We start from the raw sequence: 20,256 nt of genomic DNA, 5'->3' as shown, positions 1-20,256 counted from the left end.
GCTCAGCGTCCTAACCCACTGAGCCACCACGTCCCCACTAAACTACATTTAGATTGGTGCAAAAGGCATTTTGTCTGCCTGGAAACTCTGATTGTGCAGAGCTTCCTTTGTATATATAGTAATACCGAGAAATGAAGAATAACAGAACAACCAATTTGGAAGGGACCTTGGAGGTCATCTAGTCCAACTCCCTGCTCAAGCAGGAGATCCCATTTCATTTCAGACAAATGGCTGTCCAGTCTCTTCTTGTAAACCTCCAGTGGTGGAGCACCCACAACTTCTGGAGGCACATCGTTACACTGGTTAATTGTTCTAACTGCCAGGAAATTTCTCCTTAGTTCTAGGTTGCTTCTCTCTTTGGTTAGTTTCCATCCGTTGCTTCTTGTCCTGCCTTCAGGTGCCTTGGAGAATAGGTTGACCTTTTCGTCTTTGGGGCAGCCCCTGAAATATTGGAACATGCTACCCTGTCACCCCCTCCATTCTTTTCATTAAACATTCTTCACTGAGAATGGAGGGCTGGTCTTTCCTTTTCTTTCTATTGGTAAGATTTAGAATGACTATTGATTTCTATGTGCTTTACCATTAGAATGGATTGAAATTTCTCCCCATTAGTTCAACGCCTATTTTCTGACCTTGTTGAAAGATAATGTTGCCCCTTTGGGTAACTTATTCATAAAATCCAGGTAAGCGATTCATTACCTAACTCCATGTTAGTATAAATGCGCCATGTTTCCCATTCAAAGGGTTGAACATCTGGCTATCTACCTCTGGCTTATTCTAGTGTTTTATTTATTTATTTATTTATTTATCAATCTATCCAGTTTAGAAGCGCAAACAATTCCGTAGTGACTCTGGGCACCCTATAATGCGGAAAGCAGTACAGTCAATATGATTAAACAGAAAACAGAAAAACAGTTACCCAAACAGAAAAATGAAACCTAACATGAATATTTACTGTATTAAGAGGCTCTCTCTGCCAACCACACTAGCCCATGATTTGGGGGGAAAGCCAAGTTTTGTTGTGTTGCAAATGGGCAAACTAAGGAGAACATTCCTCACTGTAGGCTTTCAAAAAGAGACTGGATAACCATTTGTCTGAAATGGCATAGGGGGTTGGACTAGAAGATCTCCAAGGTCCCTCCCAACTCTATTATTCTATGTTTTTTGTTCTAAGTCTTGGGGCCTCCTCCTCCTCCTCCCCCCTCCTCCTCGTTTTGTTTTTTTTACTCCAGTTAGCTCATTGTCTTTCCCTACCATGGTTAATAATAAACTTTCCCTTCAATGCATAAAGAAAAAAATGTTTTATGTCCCTCTGGCAGCTCAATGCAATTTTCATGATGATGAAAAACCTAGGGAGCTTCTACTTCAATCTTTTGCTATCTTTCAAAGTGTCAATTTTCTCCTCCATGAAAGGCAGATATTGAGGCTATGTGAGCCTCTCTGGAAGGGGTTTAATACACAGGGGCTATGTCTGAGGACATGCAGATGTCTGGGTGGGCTTGAATGAATATGTGCATGTGTTAGCACTGGTGCCTATGATTTCTTTGGATCCAATCCTATACTGACACATAGGTTCACAAAAGTTGCAATAAAGTTTATGCTTTGGGCACTCTAAGATCCATCGACCATTGCATGGATTGTCTTACTTTTCACAGCAGATTTAATCACGTTAATGCTCTTTGAGCTTGGCTGTTTTCTGCAGATGTTTCATTACCCAACTAGGTAACGACATCAGTACTAGAAGAGAGTAGGGCTTGTTCTCTGTTTATGTACAAACTCCACTCCTAGTTGGGTAATGAAACATCTGCAGGAAAACAACCCAGCTCAGAGAGCACCAAGGACCCCACAATTCAGCCCTGAGCTACAAATATTCCCCTCTATTCTGATGATTAGAATAGAATAGCTACGTAGCTCATTATTCTTCCAATTCTAATCTCTTAGTCATTTATGGATTTGATTATATACCATCAATCCAAGCCTTCTTGCTTAAGCAGGGGGGTCAGACTAAAAGACCTCCGAGGTCCCCTCCAACTCTGTTATTCCGTTATTCAATGTTGACTCTAAATATGACGGTTGCAGTGCCCAAGGGCCAGGTGACCCCCTTTTGTGACCTTCTGACCAGCAATGATTCATTTAACAACCATGTTACTAACTTAGCAGCTGCAGTGATTCACTTAACAGTCGCGGCAAGAAAAGTCGTAAAACGGGGCAAAACTCACCTAGCAACTGTCTTGCTTAGCAGTGGACTTGCTAAGTGGCGTACGAGGACCGCGATAGCTAAAGAATTGATCACCTTTCCCCTCTCTTTCCCCCCCTCCCTCATTTACTTGAAACCAATGGATCATTCTTTAGTGATTCATTCACCCTTCTGAATTGTCTATTATGTCACGGAGGGAATATCCGAATAATTGACTCTAGACAAATACAGGTATCCTAATTTTATAGGCTTCCTTGGTAGGAAAAAAAAAAAGAAACCCCTAAATCATTGAACACTGCTCTGTGTCAGCAGCTGTGAGTGTCTCAGTTTATGAATGTGGGTTTCAGGTATTTCATTATTCCGACTGGAAGATAAAAGGTCATATCTAAGTGCTGAATACTTACAAACACAAAAGCTGCACTTTAGTGATTTGTCTCCATCGTCTTGATTTTTAAGATCCAGAATGGCTTGCAAGGTGATTGTCAGAACTTCCCCCTCCCTCCCTCACGCACACAAACACACACACACATAAAACTGGTGACGTCCTTTCCCCCCCCCCTCATTGAATTGTTCAGCCATCTGTAAGCGCTGCCTTAACGTTAGCTTTTTCCACTCGGAAAACAAATCGACCATTTTACTTTCTTCCTGTAATAAAGAAAAATGTGTGTACAATATCCCACTGCGGAGGGCTGTGGTGGGAATTTTAAATATAGAAGTCCTTTTTTTAAAAAAAAAAAAAACAAGGGAGAAGATGTGCCCAAAGGAGCTCTCTGGATTTTTCCTGGCAGAGAGCCAGGCTGACGGCAAACTAGAACAGTTTCTGAGGCTCCTAATTGCCTGGTTGTGAATAGAGAGTTGATCTGAATGGAATCCAGATCAGATGCTACTTGTCTAATTGTTTCTCTTGGCTTTCCATCATTACAGCAGGAAGTTCTCAGTATCAAATCTGGGTCAGTCACCGGGACCAGAGGCTTAGTTTTCTGGGCTTTCGGGCCTGTGCTGGACCCCATCCTCAGGGAATGTGGTGAGAGTATTCTGGTGAGAGAGAAGTTCCCTGAGATTGGGCTCCAGTACAGGTCCGAAAGCTCGGTGATAATATCCAGATTTGAGAATCCAAATAAATCTCCATGTTCATTCCGTTTCCAAAAATCTCACTGTTTATTGAATACACTGCATGGTTTCATCAGAGCAAAACTAATTCTGAGGTTCCAACACCAATTCATAGATTTAAACAATAATTTTCCCAGCCAAACAGCCGTCTTATGTAATTCATATCAACGAGATCACTTCATTATGGGAACTGTCTGCTTCAAATCCACACCTCTTCTGGTGTCCTTGACAAGGCTTCAGGCTCTCACGGTCTTCAGCTGAATCAAAGAGGTTTCGTTTCTCCATTTAATCCACTTGAAAGTAACATCTCTTTCCGCTCTGCCCCACCTTCCCTTAATCTAAGAAAAGATGAAACGCAGAGGCACGTAGCTGTCAAAGTTTCATTCTTGACACTTGGAAGACTACCTGTAGCTGAGTTTGAAAAACAAGGTCCTTCTTGATTCCAATTACTGGGCAATTGGAGACCCCCAAAAGATATGTCAATTTCTTCTCCTGTCAGATTTGGGAGAACGTGGCGTAAGCAGGTGGTGTTTTGGAGAATAGAAAGCTGAGTTGAGAGGGCTTCATATTTTTCTACAGACATTGCTCTGTTGGTGAAAGCACCTTCTCCATAAAATCATATGCCACCATTGCTAGATATTAGTGCTCCACACTTTTCATATCACAGGTAGTTCTCCATTTGATGACCATAATCGAGCCCAAAATTTTGGATCCATAAGCAGGATAGTTCTTAAGTGAGTTTTGCCCCATTGGACAACTTTTTTGCCACCATTGTTAAGTGAATCACGACAGTTGTTAAGTTAGTAACACAGACATTAAGGGAGTCTGGCTTTCCCATTGATTTTGCTTGTCGGAAGGTCACAAAAAGTGATCACAACCATCATAAATATAAACCATGTGTCAAGTGTCCAGATTTTGATCAGATGACCTTGGAGAGACTGCAGTGGTTGAAAGTGTAAAAAACAGACATAAGTCAGGTGTTTTTTTCCATTGCCATTGTAACTTTGATCATTATTTTTTTTATTTTAATTCCATTTATATCCCGCCCTTCTCCGAAGACTCAGGGCGGCTTACAAGCTTAGCAGTAGCCTTCATTCTATGTATATGCCTGCTTATTAGGGCTTTCACACACACACCCCAAGCGGCATTATTACAAAGTCAGCTTAATTGCCCCCAACAATCTGGGTCCTCATTTTACCTACCTCGGAAGGATGGAAGGCTGAGTCAACCTTGAGCCTGGTGGGACGCGAACCTGCACTAATTGCAGGCAGCTGGTGTTACTTAAGGAGGCATTAGCCCACTGCTCCACCAAGGCTCATTAAATGAATGCTTTGTAAGTCAAGGACTATGTGTATGTATAGAATAATAGGGACGGAAGGGATCTTGGAACTCTTTTAATTCTTTTAATTCAACTCCCTACTCAAGCAGGAGATACCATTCTGTCATAAACATGATTGTCCCTGGGAGCAAAGAGAGGGACAAGATTCGCTTAGAAGATGCACTGATTTAAAATGGTAAGTCATAAGTAGAGAGAGAAAGAGAGAGAGAAGAGAGAATACTGTTGCTTTTAATTTCACTGGTGTATTTATTTCTTTAATATATTTTAGGCCAGTGTCTCTTTGTTCTTCTCATAATGTTATTTTATCCACACACCCCAACCTTTTGCTAAGCCTAATGAAGTTTATTTGCCTTTACATGATGTGCCAAGTCACCCATTACATTTTCTGAATGATGACTCACAGTTCAGCATTTGTTCTGAACAGGGCCTGTGATGTCTTCTTTAACAAATCATTGTTAAAAGAAATCATGCCTTTATAGGGCATGTGATCCTGGCCTTAGAAGGGGACAGAATCTTATTCTCCCTTTCCCCCCCCCCAGCCAGCTGACAACCAACAGCTGGATCCCGCTGCGCAATAGAAAATGTTCGCTTTTGAAATGTAAAGGCAGAAGATGCTTTTAAAAAATAATCAAGCCATTTGCAGAATAATGGAAACAGGTGTTTAGCTAGGCAGCTTGAATTACTTCCCCACCTACTGCTCAACCACCCACACAGGAGAAAATGTCATTCTGTGTTGTTTGGGATATTGTGGGAAAGCCTAATATTTGCATATTTTGCAGGCCAGGACAATAATCATTACAGCTTTCACTGTTTTTTATTTATTAGATTTTCATCCCACCTTTATTACATTATAATTGTCAGACCAGCAAAAATGTGCTTTGAACTTCATACAACATACCTAATAGTCTCTCAGCTGTGCTGAGAAAGCGTTACTGGCCCAAAGTCGCCCTCAACCAGCTTTGATGCCTAAGACTGGACTAGAACTCACTGTCTCCTGGTGATTGATCCAGTCACTCAGCTGGCTTTCATGCCTGGGATGGGACTAGAACTCAACATCTACTGGGTATTGGCCAAAGTCGCCCAGACTTCCATGCCTAAAGAGGAACTAGAACTCAAAATCTCCAGATGTCTAGGCCAGCACCTTGACCACTAGACCAAACTGGCTGCCTCTTTTGGCCACATTTAAAGTTTTTGATTCTGTCTGAGCAGACTATGTTGTCCATGTTGGGCTCTTGCTAGAGATAAGTATCTCAAGGGGGATTGAGAATCCCCATCCAGAACCAGATGGCTTCATCTGAGGAAGCAGCTCAAGAAAACAAACGCAAGCCAAACTAAAAAAAAAAACAACCCCCAAACCCAACCCTGCTGTGAACTGAAGGAATTGAAGGACGTTTTCCAGGAATATTTGCTGCAAGGCACAATAATAACAAGGGCGCATACAAAAATGTTTAGGAACTTTCCCCCGGCTCAATTCCTTTCCCTCTATCATGCCATTACTTCATTATTCTTAAAAAGCTTTTATACCAGACGGCAGCTGATGTCTGACTGTTTCATTATGTGCAGAAATAGCTAAACAAATATGTCGGCTTTATAGGTTCCTGGTTAGAGGTCTTATTATACTTGTGTACATATATATTCATTTTGTTACTTTTTTCCAGGTGGGGAGGGACTGAAAAGGTTACTTGTGATAAAATCGTAGAGAGAGACAGAGTTTTGGCTAGGATTGTATAATGAAGAGGGAGATGGGAAACCATATCTATCCCCCCCCCTCTCTCTCTCATCCATCCATCCATCTATCTATCTATCTATCTGTCTGTCTGTCTGTCTGTCTGTCTGTCTGTCTGTCTGTCTGTCTGTCTGTCTGTCTATCTATCTATCTATCTATCTATCTATCTATCTATCTATCTATCTATCTATCCATCCATTCATCCATCCCTTCCCTCCCTCCATTTTGTTTTATTTTATTTTTGTTTTCTATCTTCTTGTTTCTTTTTTTTCTTTTTCTTTTTTATACATTTACTTTGCCATATATGTTTCTTCCCCCCCCTTTCTTTGAATGTATTTCTTATTATCTATGTAAATTCTTTTAATGAAAACATTTTTTTTAAAAAAAAGGCTACTTGGAAGTTCCTTTATTTCAGACATGGCCTTGTTGGTTAGAACTGACTGCTAGCAAGAGGCTAATGAACCAGGCTAAGTCTGTTCATTTTGCAGCCTGACTTAGTTGAACAGATCTGCAAACTGGTAAAATTCTAGTTTGATTTTTATTTTATTATTTTTTTTAAAAAACAACCCAGCTATTTGTTGACTGGCTAATTACACTTTCCACGGAGCTGATGCAACTGGTGTTTTTAGCATGTGTAAATTGCTGAGATCTGGCTGACTAATGAAGTGGTAGCATTTCACAGCTCAAGAAGCCTAAAATGTAGCGAGATTGCTAAATTGGCAGAGCTGATTGTCACGTTGGCTATTATTGTCTATAACAAAGGCATGCTATCCGTTCCTCATCAATATGTCTATAAGAGATTGCTGTTCTGTGGTTTTCTGTCATGTCTTTCTTTAGTTCTGTAAATGATGGGCTTGGATAGATAGAAAATTCAGATATCTATTCTCTGTCGATTGGAAAAGGAAAGAAAAAAAAAGATACAACCTAGAGTTCCATTTTCCTTAATATAATTGAAGGATGCACTATAAAGGGAACAATCCTGATAGAAAAGCCAAGCCTGAAACATCTATTCATTATTATTTTTATTGTATTTTTTTGCAAATTTTATAATTTCTTGCAGAAATGCCCGGCCAATATAAGCAGTGGAAGGGGAGTATTTGTATTGATCTTAGCCACAACAATAGTGCCGCAGTCAAATTATCTTCATTTTCATTGAAACATCTGAATAGAATTCAGTGCACCCACCTAAGGGCACCCCGAGAAAGCTTCATGAGGTGCCTTCCTGCGATTGCTCAGCCTGTATTGAACCTCTTGTGTTTTGTATGCATTTAGTAAAATCTGGGACTCTTGTACAGTTTGAAAGAGGATGGGCTGATTTCTTTTTTTTCCCTCTTAAAACTGCGTTCCACCTGAAATGATCTTCTGACTACAAAACGGGAGGAGGACACAAAACCCAGAATAAGTAAGGCCATTGTCTTAGACCAGGGGTAGGCAACCTTGGCTCTTTTAGGACTCGTGGACTTCAACTCTCAAAATTCCTGAGCCAGCCTGAGTTGAAGTCCAAGAGTCATCAAAGAGCCAAGGTTGCCTACCCCTGTCAGCAAAGTGGTTTTGGGCCAGCGCCTCTTCCTCTCAGCCCTAAGAAGGTGACAATGGCAAACCACTTCCCCAAAAATCTTGCCGAGAAAACTACAAGGCTTAGTCAAGGCACTCATCATGGAACAAATGAATGACTAAAATACCATACTCTCCACATAACAGGTGACTCTAAAAGGACTTTCCAAATTCGAACAGGAGCTGGATGCAATTAGATTAGGGCAGCGTTTCCCAACCTTAGGAACTTGAAGATGCGTGGACTTCAACTCCCAGAATTCCCCAGTCCACGCATCTTCAAGTTCCTAAGGTTGGGAAACGCTGGATTAGGGGTCACAGAGGGCTTTCAGGTTTCCTGTTGCTTTACCAGGATCTTGAAAGATGTTTTGCAAAGTGTTCTGCTACCGGGAATCCCTTTGAGGACATCTGCATACAGTCTAGAAAAAAACCCTGGCTCTAATTTCCACAAAGATGTTTAAGATGTTTCTTGCATCCTGGCTATCCCAAGTCTAAAAGATACAGGATATAGACCGGGGGACTCTGTGAATGCAAGACATGTAGTTCTTGGAAGGCTGCTGTCAGCATTTGGGAAAGCTGTGTAACACAGAAATAAATTCTACTAGTGACAGTAGATGCTCATGTTTATAAGCGCTAGCTTGTCCCATGGCCCCTATACTTTCCCATTTCTGAAAGCTTAGCTGGTGGGTATTATTCACACATTTCCTTAGGCTTGAAAGTAAACAGAGCTCAAATTTTCCTGGAGCAGAACGGTCCGTGATTTATGACGTTATTATAAGCCACGCTATTATTTCTTGATGTTTGCAAGAAGAGATCTTTATAAAACACTCAAAGGTTCTCGGGGGACAAAGGACTGGAGAGATGACCAGCATACTACAGTGAAATCCTATAGGTTGAAAGTGAATGCTTATTTTCCTTTCCTGGAGGAGTGAGTTATAGTTTATTTATCTGGAAGAAAGTAATACCGAGCTTGGAACGTGGAACTATAAACCAGGTGCCAGAACCCAGTTTTTGTCCTTTGACTCAGGACAACTGCTTTGTGACATGGGATTCCATTCTTGTGAACGGAATCAGCTTGTGTTTGCATAACCTGGCCCTGGCTGCTTTTGTACAGTTCTTGGTGCCAAGCCGTCTGATTTCCAAAAATTATAGGTCACCCCATTATAACAAAAAAAATGTTGAGACTTTGGAAAAAGTGCAGAGAAGAGCAACTAAGATGATGAAGGGCCTGGAGAATAAAACAAATGCAAAACAATTGCAGGAAATGGGTATGGCCAGCCTAGAGAAAAGAAGGATTAGGGGGTGACATGATAGCAGTCTTCCAATATTTGAGAGGCTGCCACAAAGAAGAAGGGGATCAACTTATTTTGCAAAGCACCAGAAGGCAAGACAAAAGCAATGGAAACCAATCAAGGAGAGAAGCACCCTAGAATTAAGGGGGAAAAACTCCATAACAGTGAGAACAATTAATCAATGGAACATCTTGCCTTCAGAAGTTGTGGGTGCTTCATCACTGGACGCTTATAAGAGACTGGACAACCACTTGTCTGAAGTTGTATAGGGCCCTTGAGCAGAGGGTTGGACTAGAAGATCTCTAAGATGCCTTCCATCTCTCTCTCCCTCTCCCTCTCTCCCTCCCTCCCTCCCTCCCTCCCTCCCTCCCTCCCTCTCTCTCTCTCTCTCTCTCTCTCTCTCTCTCTCTCTCTCTCTCTCTCTCTCTCTCTCTCTCTCTCTCTCTCTGTATTCCTTGAACCCTAGTCCTTGGGATGCAAAGGATGTTGCAAAGGATGCAAGATGTGACCTGAATTAAATTGCCAAGCAGAAATTTGACCTATATTGGATTTCTTGATGATGATAAAGTGGGACAGAGTTTTAGCAAGCTAGGGAAGCATAGCACCCAGAGTCATCCTTATGCACCATTAAAAGGGGCCAGAATGTTGAAGCACCACTGACAGCTTGGCCCTGATAAATGAAGTGTCCAGTTGCATCTAAAATGGATGTTGGTACAATATCCATTTAATATCAAAATTAACTGTCCAAGGCCATATCCTCCCATTATCTTTACAAGTTGCTAAATGCTCCAATATACAATTTGTTGACTTTAAGCTCCACTCCCATAAACATTATGGATGGACAATTAATATGATTTATGGGAAAGGCTAGCAGGTTGATATGACTGCCTACTGGTTAGGCTAGCCAAGGGCAAGGGGAATTGGATCCAACATATGTATAAGGCTGCACATTCTTCGCTTCTTCCCTGAAGTCAAATGTAAGATAAAAAGAGTAGGAGTAATAGAAGAGAATATTTGTAGCTCAGGGGTGAAATACGGAGGCTGTGGGGGTGTCTGAGCTGGATTGTTTGTTTACAGATGTTTCATTACCCAACTAGGTAACATCATCAAGGCTTGAGAATTGTGGGGGAGGGGTTAACGCAAAACAATCCAGCAGAAAACAAAACCCCAATTAAGGATATACCAGAATAAACCATACCCACCAACGCTGACAGGCAAGCTAATGTATATAAACAGGGAGTAAATCCACACTCACTAGCACTGATGATATTACCTAGTTGGGTAGTAAAACATTTGCAAGCAAAATACCAAGTTTGGAGATCACCAAGTACTCTGCTGGTTTCGGAACTTGGTAGTTTGGTAGAATATTCACTTACTAGTTACGGAGATCGAATAGCCTATATTTGTTGGGAAATCCTGAACCTAGTGTTGATTAAAAGGAGAGGTAAAACAAAAAGTAGCACAAGTTAGCTGAAGTAGTCTATTAGTCTGTGGCCAATGCTTTCCACAAGTAGCACGTAGGTGGGAATTATCATTTTAATGAATGTGCCTTTCTTTCTATAAAACACACCAGAATGTTTGGCAATGGTGCCGTCTGACTTCAAACTCTCCCAGACAGCCAATAAGAATCCCTAGAGTGTGATTAATTTTGGAAAGAAATTTCTAGCATTTTTTTGTTGACTGTTTGCTTGACTTATAGAAGGAGCTGGTCTACAAATGCCAGAAATGGTCATATTTCTTTTTTGCTATGATCCCTGAAGACTGCTTAAGACTGAAGCAAGCTCCATAAGAAATAAGATATCTGGGTTGAATGTTTTATTTACCACTGATAGATGCACTGCTGACTTTCTTCCCCAGTCCCTCCCTTTTTGGCTAGTATATCACTAGGATGTTGGTCATTCAAGGCTATCTCCTTTTCAAATTGACCCAAGAATTTGCTAAAATATCAAGAGCCAGAGTCCTCCATGATCATAAGAAAAGCAAGTTTTGCTGTGGGCTTATTAATGTTGACTTAGGACAGGTAGTCCTTGACTTACAACTGATCAGGGGGTGAAGATCCATTCCCCAAGCTTGTGGGTTGGTTTCTGAACATTTCATCACCAAGCTAGGGAACATCTTCAGCAGAGTTCAGGGGATGGCAGTGTCAATGTTCTTCTCTTTATAAGGGCTTCCGATGTGGGTGTGTCAAGTGAAGGTTTTGTGATGGGTCTTGTGATGGGTCAGGTGTGACTTATCAGTGAGAGGCTTATGATGGGTTTTGTGATGGGGAGGTTACATCAGGTCAATGTCATTGGGAGGTGAACTGCTAGTGGGAGGTTGAGGCTTGGTGCTGTCTCTGGTTGGCTGTGAGGTTGATTTGGATTCTGAGGGGTTTGTAGGCTGGTGGTAGGTCGATGTGTCTGTTGATGGAATTGCTTGTGGCATGCAGGGCAATGACCCTCACTTGATGTAACCTCCCCATCACAAGATCCATCACAAGACCCCCCACCAATGACTCACACCTGACCTCTTTGAAAGAAGGTAAGATGTTGCGGCAAAATGAGTGCACAGCCTTTCATCTGCTTACCACCCAACGTATGGGCCCAGTCCCAAATGTTGGGACAAATGTAAATGTAATTTAAATAAATAATTGAATAAACATGAGTACCACCCCCATGCACACACCATGCATTTAATAATTGTCATTCAGCATGGCTGGTTGCTAACTAATTTACTAGACATCTGTCCACCGTATGTACCATTTCTCTGCAAAAGTGAAGCCTTGTGACATTGTCATGTAGCTCTGTCTTCCCCAACTTGGTGCCCTCCAAGTGAGTTGGTGTGATTCCCAGAATCACCAGCTGGTGTGGCCAGGTATAAAACTGAAAGCAGATGTTGTGTGCAGAGAATTAGGATCGTATTTCACTCTCTTAGTTGAGAATATTGTGATTGCCAGAATAAAGCTTCAGTTGGGATGCAAATACATTTTGAGGATGAAGGTGAATGGTTAATTTTAATTATATTGATCTTCTCACAAAAGCTGAAGTAAGAAAAAGCTGGTTCTTAATCATCTCCAATTTGTTTTATTATGATTCAATTGTCCCAAATGGTAAAAATTTCTCATTAGCCTGATTATGATAACATTGCAAATTTCTCCACCTCTGACGATAACAGATGAGGAGAATAGATTTGGGTGTCAAACATGGGATGTTAGTCAACATCCCATGTGCTTGGTCACAAAAGCTTGTATGGGTCACTGTTCAGGAATCACTTTCTTTCTTTCTTTCTTTCTTTCTTTCTTTCTTTCTTTCTTTCTTTCTTTCTTTCTTTCTTTCTATTAGTTTTTTATCATTACAATTCATTTGTGCTTAATAAATGACGTGTTGTCTGAGTTGATTTTTTCTAGCCATAAAGATTACGTTCTTACTCTCTATCCTGCTTTTCCAACCATTGATAAAATAAATTCCATGTTTGAAAGTATACTGTATCTTCTTTTCCTTTGATTCTCAATGTGAATCTGTCAATTTCCACACAGTCCAATATTTTCTTAATTATCGCTTCCTCCAATGGTGTTATCTCATTTTTCAAAAAAAAAGCAATAGCTTCATTTCTGTGACAGATAATGCACAACAACACAACTCTTAATCATATCATCATTTGTTTCCTTTTAAATGTAGTTAACAATCAGTTCAACAGAACACAATGCAACACAATGCAATTAACTTTAGTTTCGACCAGCAGCTACAACTACCAGACTGATTTTCAAAATCAAGCTTGGCTCTTAGACTTCTCAAAGCAGTGATTCTTTCCGTTGAAAGCTAAATTATAAGTTGGTTCCTTGTATGGCGACAAACGATCTGAGTGGTAAGATTGCAATACTTGGATCTTGAGGTAGATTCTGAACACTTTCAGCGTTTATTTAGCAACAAATATTGAACCAAGCATGGCTAATTTTGTCATTGTGGAGCTGCACTGATGCACTGATTTTCAGCCAGCAGATTTTTTTGTTGTTGTTTTTGTATTTAATTTTGCCAATTTAAAAGAACAACAGAGTTATTGTCTCCTGCAGTCCATTAATCTTGCCAAATAGGAGAAGCAGGAAGACATCTACCATATGTTTATCCAATATTTACAAAGCAATACTTCTACTCAGACCCAATTTATAACATTGAACTCTAATGTTAAGTTCTCTTACCTATTATGCTTGGGAAAAAGATGATCAATTTACTCTGCAAAGAGATACATAAGGTTTCCTGCCAGATAAATTAGATTTAAAGTGTAGGTCTTCAAAAGAGAACCTTGATCCATTAGCAAATAAATCAGCTTGTTTATGAATCCTTTGTACAACTGACACAAGTTATTTACTGAATCCTCGTGTTAACACAGATGGTATTTCACTAGCAGTCACAGCTACCTGGACAGATCAAATATATACTAGGACAGGACTGCAAAAATCACTACATTTACTTCAGAGATCATTCCAAGTATCTTGTTTGTTGTTTTGTAGCATCTTTCATTCACAAAATGCCAATTCTTTATGGTTGTGGTTCATACAATAATTGGAGGTTTTTGAGAAGAAGCTGGATAGCTACTACTTGAGGATGGTTTTGAGATTACTTCCCAATTCCATAATTCCATAATTCTAAAACTAGTGTGGAGTACAAATGGATTGCTGAAATCCTTCACTGGGGAAAAAATGGATGGATAGTGTCTCTGAATTTCCCCAGGAAAAGGGGAAAAAAATCTGCCCATCTTTTGAAGACAGGACTCATCTTTAGCAGTGACAGCAGCGCTGCGAGAAACCGCCAGTCACTGCAGAGAGTATAGGAAAAAAACCATAAACTACAATTGGCAGGTTTTCACAATGCACCAAGCCATAAAGTTTAGCGCAGGAAATCTGGATTTGTGATTACTATTAGTTTTAGTAACTCACAGGATGACTTTGGGCCAGGCATTGCCTACAACCTGACTTCATTGGATTGTGATGAGCATAAAATGAAGGGAGATTTCCATACAATCTCTCGGAGCCCTGATGTAAATTTGGAACAGATCGAAGAGCAGTAAAGATGATAAGGGATCCAGGGGCTAAACCGTACGATGAACAAGTGAGGGAACTAGGTAAGGGAACTAGCCTAACAAAGAGAAGCACTAGGGATGACATGATAGCTGTCTTTCAATATTGAGGGGCTGTCACAGAGAAGAAGGGGTAGACCTATTCTCCAAGGCACCAGAGGGCAGGACAAGAAATAACAGGTGAAAGATCATTAAAGAGAGAAGCAACCTAGAACTAAGGAGAAATTTCTTGACAGCGAGAACAATTAATCAGTGGAACAGTTTGCCTCTGGAACTTTTGAGTGCTCCATCACTAGGAAAGAGACAGGGCAGCCATTTGTCTGGCATGGTGGTATACAGTATCTTGCCTGAGAAGAAGGTGGGACTAGAAGACCTCCAAAGTCCCTTCCAACTCTTTTATTCTATGTTCTAAAAAAATAAACAAATCAAATAAAAACGTCACTGAATATTGCCCATGTAACATGCTGGACCATTTTTATAACCTTATTTAATCCCATTGAGATTGCCTTCTCCAAATTCTAGGCACAAATTCTTGAACTATCTGATTATTATTCATTATTTTTAGTGTATGGTGTTGTTACCATAGCCAGGAGACCATAAGGCTATTGTAGAGTAGTAGTTTGACTTGCCAAGGTACCAACCCTGTTGTAGGACATTCTTGCGTGCTTTCCAAGGTGCTTCACAGGAGAATGAGTTAGCTCATTAAGATCTCCCTCTTAAGCAGGAAGGCACAATTTGGCTTGGACAAAGTTGCGTTTAGCTCTGGACAGATGTTCTGGAGAAGGCCAACTCTAAAAAAAAGAAACCAGCAGACATGATTGAATTGAATGCCACTTTAAATTGAATGTCTAATGAATGTAGATATTTCCCATGAATTGCAATCAGAATAGAGCTGGAAAGGACCTTGGAGGTCTTCTAGTCCAACCCCCTCCTCAAGCAGGAGACCCTAAGTGGAATTTTCCTCCATTGGGAAAATAGGGTAGGCTAGAATAGTCAGTGTCCTCCTAACCATACTCAAGAACTCCAAGTTTGTTGGCAATGTCCATTTTCCTCTCTGAGTTCATGGTGACATAACCCTAACCCTAAGTGGAATTTTCCTCCAATGGGATTTTCCCATGTATTTTACTGGGAAACATAGGGTAGCCTAGAAAAGTAAGTGCCCTCCTAACCATACCCAAGCGCTCCAAGTTTGTTGGCGATGTCCATTTTGCTCTATGAGTTCATGGTGACGTAACCCTAACCCTAGACCATTCGAGATACTGTAGCTGGCTTTCCAGTCTCTTCTTGAAATTCTTCAGTGATGAAGCACTCACAACTTTTGAAGGCAAGCTGTTCTACTGCTTAACTGTCCTCACTGTTAGGAAGTTTCTCCTTAATTCTAGGTTGCTTCTCTTCTTGATTAGTTTTCATCCATTGTTTCTTGTCTTGCCTTCTGGTGCTTTGGAAAATTTCATGCTATATTTAAAATAAAGACTTGGTGGTAAATTCTGGGGCCATTGGAAGACCACTCTGAAGGTTTCTTGGAAGTTTTGAGTACAGCTCTCTCTCTCTTTTTTTAAAAAAGTAGAATTAAATCTGTCCAAAACTTTCATATTTCTGGATGTGCCTATTGCTCACAGTTTTTGGTCAGATAATCGTTAGATATACAGAGGGAGTGGATGACTATTTCCAGTGATTGCCAAGTTCCTTTGTTGCAATGAAGAAGCCCCCAAATGTCACAATTCATGGCTTTCCTCCAGAAAGTTAAAATCCACTTTACAAAAAGAGTAGTAATGCGATCGTCACTGTAGGACTACAATTTTATTACTGTTTTCTATTGGTTTAGCATTTTGCTATGCAATATTTATTTATTTATTTTCTCTGCTTTTTAAAAAAGAAGTACATCGATGTTGCTTGGGAAAATCTATATGGTTTTCTTGGCTTTGGAGCCAGGAATGTGAATACTGCATGATGATGCATCCATTTTTTATAAGGGAAAAAAAGACATTTAAATATATATATATATTTGAGATGTTTTCTCCCCCAAATGTGGCACGTTGCTAGGATACGGCAAACATATTGGAAACAGAGCCCACTCTTTTATAGTATATGCAAACTCTTAATATAGAATTAGAAAAATGGCAGTGTTGTTAAACACAATAAAAAAATACTGTAAACATTTGCAAATATAATTATCAATTAGTTTAATTTTTATTACTACTCCTCCAGCTCCAACTTGGATAAACAATCCAAACCAGTGCAACCTAAATATGATAGCAAGAAAGTAATACTCTGCAGAAAGTTGTACAGAGCAAGTTTGTAGTTTGATAGATGATAGCAGCATTCACATAACCATTTGAGTACCGTATTTATCGGCGTATAACACGCACCGGCGTATAACACGCCGGGGACTGCAATGCGCGCCGATCACATCCATTTGCGCTGCTGTGCGGTATTTACTATGGGTCATTAACATTATATCGGCGTATAACACGCACACATCATTTGCCCCCTATTTTCAGGAAGAAAAAGTGCGTGTTATACGCCGATAAATACAGTACTTAATAAATCATTTTCTGACTTAAAGGAATGGTGCGATCCATAAACTTACTAAATGAGCTAAGCTAACTAAACCTGTTTTTAAAACCCACCCACTGAAACAAACTGAAGACAGTTATCAACTAAGGATGCTTTTGAACAGAAAAACTTTGAAAATGTCTAGGAGTTGGGCAGCATATAAATTTAATTAATTACAGTTGGCTGCACAGCCTGCCAGATGTTTAGGTTGGATTGGCATTTTACTCCACTTTTGAGTTCTTCCCAAGGACTTGGGATAGGCCAGGGGTAGGCAACCTTGGCTCTTTTCTGACTCGTGGACTTCGACTCCCAGAATTCCTGAGCCAGAATTCTGGGAGTTGAAGTCCACGAGTCAGAAAAGAGCCAAGGTTGCCTACCCCTGGGATAGGCAGATGCTATTGTTTAATAATGTTAAAGGTATTTTTGAAGGATGTAAGCTGTTCCAAGTAAAGCTGCTTTTTGCAATTGACTGGTGGTGATTTTGTCAATGATGGAGGTGTTCAAGTGGTGCTTCAGATGTTTTGGGATTGCACCCAAGGCACCTACAGCTATTGGTGCCATCTTTGCTTTCTTTGGCTACAATCATTCCACTTCTGTTTTTGTGTTTTGTCTTTGTCTTTTGTAATCTTCTTTAGTCCTTTCTCTTCTTTTCTAGTGTCTCCAGGTTTGCATAGTGCGATGACCATTAGGCAGCCTTTTTTGTTGTCTTTCTTACCAACAATTGTAACCTCTAGGAGGTTTTTTTTAAAAAAATCCATTTATATCCCGCCCTTCTCCGAAGACTCAGGGCGGCTTACAAGCTTAGCAGTAACCTTCATTCTATGTATATGCCTGCTTATTAGGGCTTTCATACACCCCCCAAGCGGCATTATTAAAAAGTCAGCTCAATTGCCCCCAACAATCTGGGTCCTCATTTTACCTACCTCGGAAGGATGGAAGGCTGAGTCAACCTTGAGCCTGGTGGGACTCGAACCTGCACTAATTGCAGGCAGCTGGGGTTACTTAAGGAGGCATTAGCCCACTGCTCCACCAAGGCTCTTTTAATATTTCTTTAAATGATCCTTCCGCAGGTTGTGTGGCAGATGTTTGTCTTTTGGAATACTAAAGTCCCAGAGCACTTTAGCTTCATCACTATATATTACCTTGTCTATTTTGTGGTCCCAGCCATTCTTACTTGCCAGAAAGTGGTATTTCTTGCAGATATTCCAATACACAATACTTAATAGAAATAATAATAATTTTTAATAGACATGACAAAGTAGCAACCTTCGTCCTTTAGAACACATTTTCCCTTTGACCCAAATCTGCTCTGTCCACTTGATGTTCAGTCTCAAATCTAGGAATAAACTTTTATTTGAACTCATTTCTATATTGTCCATCTCAGGAACAAATAGTGGATTTGCATTCAAATAGGAATTTCCCCTGTATTTTTACACAGGAAACAGATATGGTGGCTCAAAAAGTTGGTACCTTCCTAAACATACCAATGTGCTATGAATCCTTTGACAATGTTGTTTGTGCTGTCTAAATTCATGAAGACTTATCCCTAACCCTAAGTGCATTTGCCCTCCAAAGGGATTTTCCAATGTATTTTACCAGGAAATATGGATAGGTCAGGCTTGAAAAGTTGGCACGTACCTAAGCATACCAATGCGCTTGGAATCCATTTACAATGTCTATTTTTCTCTCCAAATTCATGGAGACCTAACTCTAACCCTAAGTACATTTGTCTCCCAATGGGATTTTCCCATGTATTTTACCAAGAAATGTAAATAGATCAGACTTGAAAAAATCAGCACCTTGCCAAGCATACCAATCTGCTAGGAATCCGTTGGCGATGTCCATTTTGCTGTCTGAAATTTTGACATGCCCACCATCATTAGACAGGAGAATCCCTTGTTAACAAATTGGCAAGACATACTTGAGTAGAGCACATTTTGAGCTTTAACAGTGTAAACTGTCTTTCCTATTTGGCCAACTCTTTTCTCTCTTTATAGATCACAGTATCCCTGTGTCAGCTACATGCAAAAGCTTCTCTGTACAGTTCTTGCATCCCACTACAGTATTCATGGAGAGGCTGAGAAGATGGCAGCAATTATGGAAGAGAAGAATGCTACATCATGAAACAGAAATAGTTTGATTGCTGCAGCATGCTTAGCAGAAAGGTTAATCACAGATTACAACTTCTCAAAGGAGAGAGAGGCGAGTGGCATCTTTTCTTTGCAAGTCCATCAATTGACAGCACAGTACATTTTTTTTCCCTTCCTAGTGCCTTTCATTAAACTACAGTGCTCAAGGAGAGTAACTTTGAATATTAAAAAGAATCCTCTACAAAGTTCTAATAAGCATGAATATTTATTTGAGACACAGACTATGTTTCAGAGCTGGAAAGTGAATTAAACTTCTACTTTGGGAGGAATGGTGAGAAATACCCCAAAGGTTATGACAGAGCATGTCAGAGCATGCACAGACTTATTGCACTGAGATAACCCAGGAGTAAATACAGTAAACAGTGGCCTGTATTAAATGGTGGTTTATCATACACTATCTACAATATACACTAGGAACAAAATGTGTACAGGTGGTAATACAGCAAACTCCAAATCACAGCAGTTACAGCAGGAAATGGATGAGAGAGACAGAGAGAGAGAGAGAGAGAGACTCCAGCAAAGCCTTCCCTTTTATACTCAGGCTCTTAAAGGGATTCAGACCTTGCTTGCTCTTAAAGAGACACAGTCCCTGCTGAGTTATTCCTATCATTGCATCATCCACCTTATGTTACATTACATCTTTACATAAGCTGTTTAACTATTAAATTATTACCTTGACAAAGCCATGCATCCAAACATTTAACCACGCTCAACGTGATCAAGTTGAAGAACACTCATTTGGGAAGGGGAATGGAATGTGAGCGATGCCTTCCAATTTGATGATAACTTTTTGTGCAATGAAAACCTCGTTGATAGCATCGTGATAACATCGGTGCGTGATAGCTCAGCAGTTAAAGACAATGAGCTTGTCAGTTGGAGAGCTGGCAGACCAGGTTTGAGACCCGAGCACCACACAACAGGGTGAGCTCCCATTTCTTGCTCCAGCTCCTGCCCACATAGCAGTTTGAAAGCATGCAAATGTGAGTAGATAAATAGGTACCACTTTGGTGGGAAGATAACAATGTTCCTTGCTGGCCACATGACCACAGAAAGATTTTTGGACAACGCTGGCTCCCTCGGCTAATAAATGGAAATGAGTTGGACCTGACTGACAAGAAAACCTTTACTTTTTACTTTGTCTTGAAAGCAGATTTTCATGCTTCCTTGCACATAGTCTGACTTCAAGGAAATGCTTCCTGGGCTAGATTCATTGTTCTCTTTTGTTCCCTTTTAGGGTTGAACAAGGTTTGCTTTATCACCAGTCTTGCTTCTTGAAAAATGGC

This window comes from Vipera ursinii (assembly GCF_947247035.1).
Source record: "Vipera ursinii genome assembly, chromosome: 10".
NCBI classification, from domain to species: Eukaryota; Metazoa; Chordata; class Lepidosauria; order Squamata; family Viperidae; genus Vipera; species Vipera ursinii.
This window is presented reverse-complemented; position numbering follows the sequence as displayed.